The sequence below is a fragment of the Marmota flaviventris genome, chromosome 4 (assembly GCF_047511675.1).
Source record: "Marmota flaviventris isolate mMarFla1 chromosome 4, mMarFla1.hap1, whole genome shotgun sequence".
NCBI classification, from domain to species: Eukaryota; Metazoa; Chordata; class Mammalia; order Rodentia; family Sciuridae; genus Marmota; species Marmota flaviventris.
This window is the reverse complement of record NC_092501.1, coordinates 121229494-121237405: the sequence shown is the minus strand read 5'-3', so window position 1 is coordinate 121237405 and position 7912 is coordinate 121229494.

The window sequence follows — 7912 nt, the reverse complement described above, 5'->3', positions numbered from 1 at the left end:
TGTAGTGCTGAGGATCGAACCCAGTGCCTCATGTGTGTGAGGCAAGTGCTCTACAACTGAGCCACAACCCCATATGTGCTCTTTTGTGTTTGAATTTTGTGAGTCATTTACGGAATTGTGTGTAGTTCTAGGTCATGAGTCTGTGTTCCATCATGTGAATGAGGCATCGTTTATTTATTCATTCTACTGTTGATGAATAGTTAGGGAGTTTCCGGTTTTGTTTTGTGAACAATGCTGCTGTGAATTTTCTAGTTTGCATCTGTAGTTGAGTGTGTGGCTGGCTACCTTTCTACTGGATGTATACCTGGGAGTAGAGTTGCTGGATTGTATAGCATGAGCAGGTTTAGCTTTAGTGGATCCTGCTAAATGGCTTTCAAAGTAGTTGAAACAATTATACTCCAAGCAGCAGTGCATGAGAATTCCAGTTGTTCTGCTTCCTTGATGACACTTGGTAATTTCTTATTTTTGGCATTCTGGTAGAATATAGCCAATTGTCTGGTTTTATGTTGTATTTTTCTTACTGGTTTATAAAAGTTCTTTGCATATTCTGGTGTGAACATTTTGCACTTACAGACATAATTTAAAATTTCTCCAGGGTCTGAGAAATATTAGTTTTTACATTCAATAAAGTTTTGTTGCATAAAATAGAACAAAAAAGTCACTATCATACCTTTAACCATGGGTGGGTAATAATTATGCCCTGCCTCTCTCATAACCAAACCTTACTGACCAGTTAAAGGAGGGACTATCTACAAGGGCCAGTTCAGATGAGCCTCTGATAGGTCTTGGGGCCCAGATAGGCCTCCTTCTGCTGGACAGTCCATGAGTGGCTATTGATTGATCCAACAGTGACCGCTGGGTCATTCAGCCTGGACCACACAGCCGTTACACCAATGTTGGGGATGGTCTTCTTCATTCACTTAGTCTTTCATTCAACGAATATTTACTTAGCACCTTCTAGGCTTTATCAGTGGATAAAATAAAGACCCTTGCTCTTGCAGGGCGTATGTTCTAGTAGGGGAGAAAAAGATAATCAGGTTTTAAGTTGTGTAGTATCCGAGAAGGTGATTAGTGAAGACCAATCAGGAGTGTTTTGAGATCAGTTAGCAGAAGGTGAGAAGGAGAGCTTGAGCAAAGACTGAGGGAGGCATCTATGAGGATGTCTGCAGAGCATCCATAGAGGGAAGGACTGGTGTCGAGCCCTGGGTGGAAATGTGTCTGGCATGTCCAAGAACAGCAAGAAGGACAGGAGATTGCAGAGGTAGTGAGCCCAATCATGGTGGGGCCTGGGTGTCTGTCTTAAGGGATTGGCTTTGCCAATATGTGAGATGAGCTGGGGATTCATTGGAGATTTGAGCAGGAGTGGCATGGTCTCATTTACTTTGCTCACAACCCCAACTGCTGAGGTGAGAAGAGATTAGAGGGAGCAAGGATACAAGCATGAAAACACACAGAGAGGTCTCTCATGAACCAGGTGAGAGATGTTGTGGCTGGGACTGGGGCAGCAGTGGAGGAGGTGGCGAGAAAAGGTCAGATTCTGGACGCATTGCCAGTGAGATGGAATTTTTTAAATGGAGTGGAGGTGGGATGTGAGTGTAAGACAGGAATCAAGATTGGCTTGGCTTCCATGAGACTTCCAGTTCTGGTCCCTACTCTTCACATAAGGTGCCCCCTCATCTCACCAGTTCTTAACCCCATCCCCTATCCCATCCCTTTTTTTCCCTTCTTTTCTTCTTTCTAACCCATTGCTATGACAAAAGTTCTCTCCAGGATCCCTCAGGGCTTGGCTTTGAGCTCTGAAAGCTAGTTCTGAAAGTAAAAATGACTTCTTTTCTCTGGCATTCCCACTAAAGCATTCTTAATTTTCCCTGAGGCCATATGAATGCCTCTGACTGATCAAAAAATAAGTCACTCAAAAGAAAGCACAATTGATTAATATTTTAAGATAACTTTTTATTTTGTTTACCGTCTGTCTGCATGTTTTGGTCTGCTTGGAATCAGGGACACCTGTGGTTTAGAGCTGGAAGATAAGTAAGAGGTTGTGTGATTGGAGGGCTTGTCTTTTATATTTGAAAAAAACTGAGACTTGGCCCAGAGAGGTAAACTGAGGCCGGGGAAGGTAGACCAGTCCACAGTCAGTTTGTATAGTGCCTGGACTGCAGGTTTTCCACTCTTGGAGAAATGATTCTTCCATGATGACAGACCCGGGGTTACCTTCTCTGTTTCTGGGACTTTTATCTTAGGTTCCCTTTGGTCTTTCCCTCCTCCTCATTCTCTGCCTCTGTACATCCTCTGTAGTTGAGGTCTCTTGGTTTAGGAGTCGATCTAGTACATTACGGAGTCATGTTGATAGCAGTCACATTGATAGCGAATATACCCCTAAAGGCCTGGCTCTCTGCTCTCTGTTGGTGCTCCTCATAAGCTGAGCTTTTGTCAGAGTCTTGAAGAGTACATGCCTTTGGGAAGGGCAGCTATTTTTTGCTTGCCTCCCCAACCCAGTGCCATGTCAGGCTCCTTCTAGCTTGTTGGAGAAGACTGCTCTGCTGGCTACCCCTTCACAACCAGAGCATAGCCACCAGTCAGGGCTATTGAGCTGCCAGTCCTGGGTCTGGGTTACAATAGCAGCCGTGTTTTCCTTGGCTTGGATGGTGTTTGAATTAACTTAAACAAACATAGGCAGAGCAGCTGGTTAGTGGCACAGAATGTTGGATGGGTATGGGGGTGGGTCCAGGCCAATACTGCTAATTTGTGGCTGTCCCTGATTGTAGGAATCCAAGCCTGGGCCCTGTTAACCTGAGTCAGAATGTGCTGTTTGTGTCCTTGGAAAGAAGTTAAATTGTGGTTGGTTGGCCAGTGGCTGACTGCACTGTAAATACAAATGGAAGCCACAATATTAACACAAAGATGTCTGAGTTTGCAGATGTGGGTGCTGAGGCTTGGAGAGGTAAAAGGGAGTAGTTGTCCAAGGTCATAGGTAGTGAGAGACAGAGATGGAGTTCACACTCAGGCTCTTGTGATCCCACATCCCATCTTTCCACTGAATTGCTGGTCAAGGGTCTGCCAGTGTCTCTCTAAGATGTTTATTCACTCTGAATCTCTGCTTCTGAGTTAATCACCCTCTGCTTGATCTGCCGCAGGGGTGGAGTTACCAGCTCAGCCCCTCCCTGCTGTTCCCTGTAGTCTGCAAGGGTTCCCTGTTTTGGGTCTGTTTACCCTTTTCTGGTATTCTGACTGATACCATGGAACATCCATCTCCAAGCTAAGGGATATTTGATTAATGACAGGGTCCTTTGAGGCTCCCTTCTTTTGGTTCTGCTCTTTTATGGAACATGACAGAAAATGAGGGACTAGGAGTCAAGTTACTGGTCTGAGTCCTGGTTGTGTGTGCTGGTGTGTGACATTGGCAGCATTCCTGCACTTGGGCTCAATTTACTTGACTATAAAACAGAGGAGTTGGAAATAATCTATCTTGGTCCCTCCCAATTTGAAAATACTGTGCCTGTCTTTTAAAAGAAAAGCAAGCAAACTAAACAATAAAGTCAATATACCTCCCCCAACAAAATTACTCTCAAATCCACATCTAATAGGGATGGCATTTGTGATTTGGGTTCTGGCATTGGTAATTGTGGTTGTAAGATTCTAATATGGTTGCTGCTAAAATTTGGTCAGAAAATTTGAAGCAATGCAAGGGACTTTAATCCCTGAAAGTCCTCTACGCAATATTTCTAATATATATTTTGTCAAAGATTTGATGTTCTCTGCTTAGGTATTTCTAACAAGCGCTCTCTCCAAACAAATCTCTTTGAAAATGCATTAGATAACGCTGTTCCTTCAATTCCATATCTTCCTTGCTGTCTAAACTGAAAAAGCCAGTTCACGTTATTAATGACAAGTCATTTTACAGAGTGCCCGGGTTAATAGAAGAGATAACTGGAAAAATATAAATGTGTAATACTAACATGCTAAAGATAAAACAGAGGTCTGATGTGGAATGTATAATGTGGAATAGAGGATAAACTTCCTGGCTGGTGTAGAATTTGTGCAGAATGAACAGGAAAGTTATGGCTACCAGCTGGTCTGTTGGTTTCTCTACTTGCTACTTTCTTAAGCCCTTTTTCTACACTATTATCTTTCTAAAATCCAAATCTTAGAATTTCAGAGTAAAACAGGGTCCTTAGGGAATTTGGAGGAAGAGGAAACCAAAGGAGATTCACCTTAAGAAATGTTGCCAGTTACAGGCAGAATTGACTTGGGGACTCATGCTAACTTCCACTTTGGTGCTTTGCCCATGATGCTGCTACTGCAGGTGTGTGAGTCAGCTTTTCATCACTGTAACAAAGTACCTGAGATAATCATCTTATAAGAGAGAAGGTTTATTTTGGCAGATAGTTTTGAGGTTCCAGTCCATGATCAACTGGTCTCATTTTTTGGGGGGCCAGTGGTGAGATAGCACAACATGTAGGTAGAGCATGGTAGAGCAAAACTTCTCTTCACAGCAAAAAGAGGAAGAGGAAGGGACCAAGGTCCTAAATCCCCTTTAACATATTGCCTAACACATAGTAAGTACTTAATCACAATGCTAATTATAATTAATTTTTTAAAAAGTGGTTTAAAATGCCAGCTAATGCCTTATTTAATCACATCCCTTAAGGCATTAAAAACATTTAAAAATGTCTCTGCATAGAAAGGATTTTTATCTTTTATTTCTCAGTTAACCTCCTGGCATTTAAACAGTGAATTCGGGATGAGGGGATTGACATCCATTTGCATTTAGCAGGGCTCTTTTGAATAGGTAGTTCCTAGAACTGACTCTAGCAGAAATTTTCTCATGTGTCTAAACTACCCACACTATTTGGAAAAGCAAACAAAGCTACATTGATCTGAGTTGATTGCTTTGAGAAGTAACAAATTGGCTGAATCTAACTATTTCCTCCCTCCTCCCACCAGCCAGGTTTTGGGTAGATATAGCTTCATTATGAAATCTGACTTGAGCTCCTCTCTGGATAATTCAATCTTAAGGTATAAACAACCTGGAATGTTTTGTGGAAGACCTTGAATGATTTCCAAACAGGAAATGGAAGCCTGACCAGCCATGAGTGAACAAATTCAGGTTTTCAGTTTCAGGTGACCTTGATTAGCATACAGCAACAGAACAATTGCTGTCCCTGAAAACTTACCCTCTCCCTGGCTGGATGAGTTTGATCCATTCTTCTCTGCCTGGAAGAATCATTGAAAGAAACCTCAGGGATGAGAGGAGCCAACTCCTCATTCTGCAGACAAGGAAGCTAGGATTTAGTGAGTTTGCATGGCCATCATCTGTTATAATTTCATATTTCTGTCTTGGTCCCAACACAATGCTGCATTTTCTTCAAGCAAGAGCTATTCAAATTTCCAACTATTTTTTTTTTTTCCAGTTTCCACATTACTTACAACAAAACAGAAAAGTATCTGTATTGTAAGTGGAAAAACATCTACCCTCTGGATCAGGTTAGTGCAAAGCCAGGTTATCTAGGGTGGGGGTAGAGATGGGTGTTGGGAGATGCCAATGGGGAGGGTGAAAAAGGCTTTCACTGCCACCTTGTGGTCACCTGGGACCACAGAGGGTCATTCCTTGGGAGCCATCTGTCCAACTTCTTGGGCTGCTTGCCCGAGCTCTCTATCAGCACCATCAGCTTTACTTCAATGGAGCTTTTGTTAGAGTTTTTCTTTCCAGTGCATTTTCACTTTCTTTAGCCTTGGGAAAAAGGAAATTGTTGAAAGCTAGCAAAATTCTATAATCTGAAAAAATATCTGCAGGGAGGAAGAGGTCAGGATCCAGGGAATGGCTCTTAAGATGAAATGTTTGAGAGCTTTGTAAGATCTTTGTTTCATCCTGCTGTAGTGACTCCCAACAAGAGTAGATTTATGGGCCAAAGGCAGCCCCGGGGTTGGCACCTGTCATGTTATCACCTGGTCAATTGGGGAAGTCGGGACAGACGAGGATTCGTTTATTATTTCATTTATCACCCTTGTCTGCAGTCCAAATTAGTTCTCACATCACATTCTGAGAGTCTCAGATTCAATATCATCAGTTGAAATACTAACGATATTTTTCAGTGCAAAAAAAAATGACTTTCAAGGCATGTATTATGGAAAGGATTATAATAAATTAAATGCCTAAACTGGCAGAGTGCAAACAATTTTGACTCAGATCTAAATGTTTGCACTGGCTGTTTAAACATTTAATTTGTTAGAATGGAAGTAGCAGCACAGAATAAGCATGTTAATTAAACTTGGGCTTTAGCAATGTGAGTCATCCCACGGACATAGAGCGTGACAAACCCGGACGGCAAGAGTCATTGTGCATGATTTTCTCATTCTCCAAATGAGCACTTTACATCTTTAAACCCTGCAGACATTAGTGATTTTTAATGGATTGTTCTGTCTTTCTGAGGTGACTTTTAGATGATGCTGTAGTGCTGTTAGTCTGGGAGACAACTTTACTAATTAAGTTGCAGGGAAGTTATCACCCACAGATAATTGATTAAAGTGATTACATGGATAATCTGTTCTGTGCCTTGACATTAAAACATAGAAAAACATAAAGAAGGGGAGGCATAACAAAACTTCTAAAGACCAGATTCTCCCAAGAAGAATCTCCATCATCGCCATCATCACATTCATCACTATCATCATAACCAACATCATTAGCACATTTTTTGGGACAGTGGAATGTCCAGTTCTAAATTTTCTTATCAGGTCTTGGTTCTGCCAGACATTGGTAACATGATGCTGGCCTTCTATAAGCTTTGTATTCCTCATGTGTAAAATGAGGACATTTTTTGATAGTTAAGATAAGGCTAAGTTGTAGCCCCCAAATATTGTGATTTAAATAAGATAGGAGTTCATTTATCTCTTAAAAGCAACCCAGCTGTTGGGAGCTGGCAGTACTACATCCAAGGTCCTTCACAATCTGACCCTGACTTGTACTTCCAACTCATCACTCTTTGCCTTTCCACTTCCATCTATATCCTCGATACATTCTTTCCTTGGTCTAGAATGCATATTTCTTCTATGCACATTTTATCCCTTTGACATGGCCCGCTGCAAATGCTGCCTTCCCCATGAAGCCTAGTGATTTCCTCCTCTAGCCTCTAGCTACCCCTATTACAACATTTCACTGTCTCTTCTGCCTTCTGATTCTTTGACTCTTTTATAGTCTCCAATTCTCTTTGCCTTAAAACTAAGTTATTTACACAAATAGCCTATGTGTTCCTGGAGGAAACAGGTTGCATTTTATTTATCTTTATTCCCCAGCGCCTCTCTCCTTCCTTCCCTTGTGCAATATCCAGCATTGTTCCTTGCCTCTAAAAAAGTGAATGTTGAACTGAATATAGTTTTAAAAAAAGAAAGTTGTTAGATAGGAAAACTGAGTCATCAAAATAGCAACCACTTGCTAACTCAAGGGGCCAATTAGGCAATGGGCTATTCATTGGAAAATTCCAGATGTGAATCAAAAGAGTTCCAATTAGACTTATATGATGTGCTAAATTACGAATAGCATTCAGAAAAATTCCTTGAGCCTTGTGGAATCATGTGCCCCTCATGTATATTAGGAAGCAGATTCTTCCAGAGACTGCCATAATTTTTCTTAAAACTTTGTCCATGAATCATGTGAGAAAACAAAAAAGCTTTGCCAGATGTATGGGCATGGATACTGGATATCATATACTTTAAATCTATCTCCATTTGTGGACTTTCTGCCTTTATTCTACCCCACAGCCATGTTAGAATCTAAGACTTCATTGTGTGAAGGAGTCTCATTTAAAATGGTAGCCTAGCTCATGGGATCCAGTGCAGGGGGCTCAGAGCTTTGAGACATGCTATGGGTTTACTGTGCCATTGGGAAAATGCATCTCCCTTCCTCAAACCT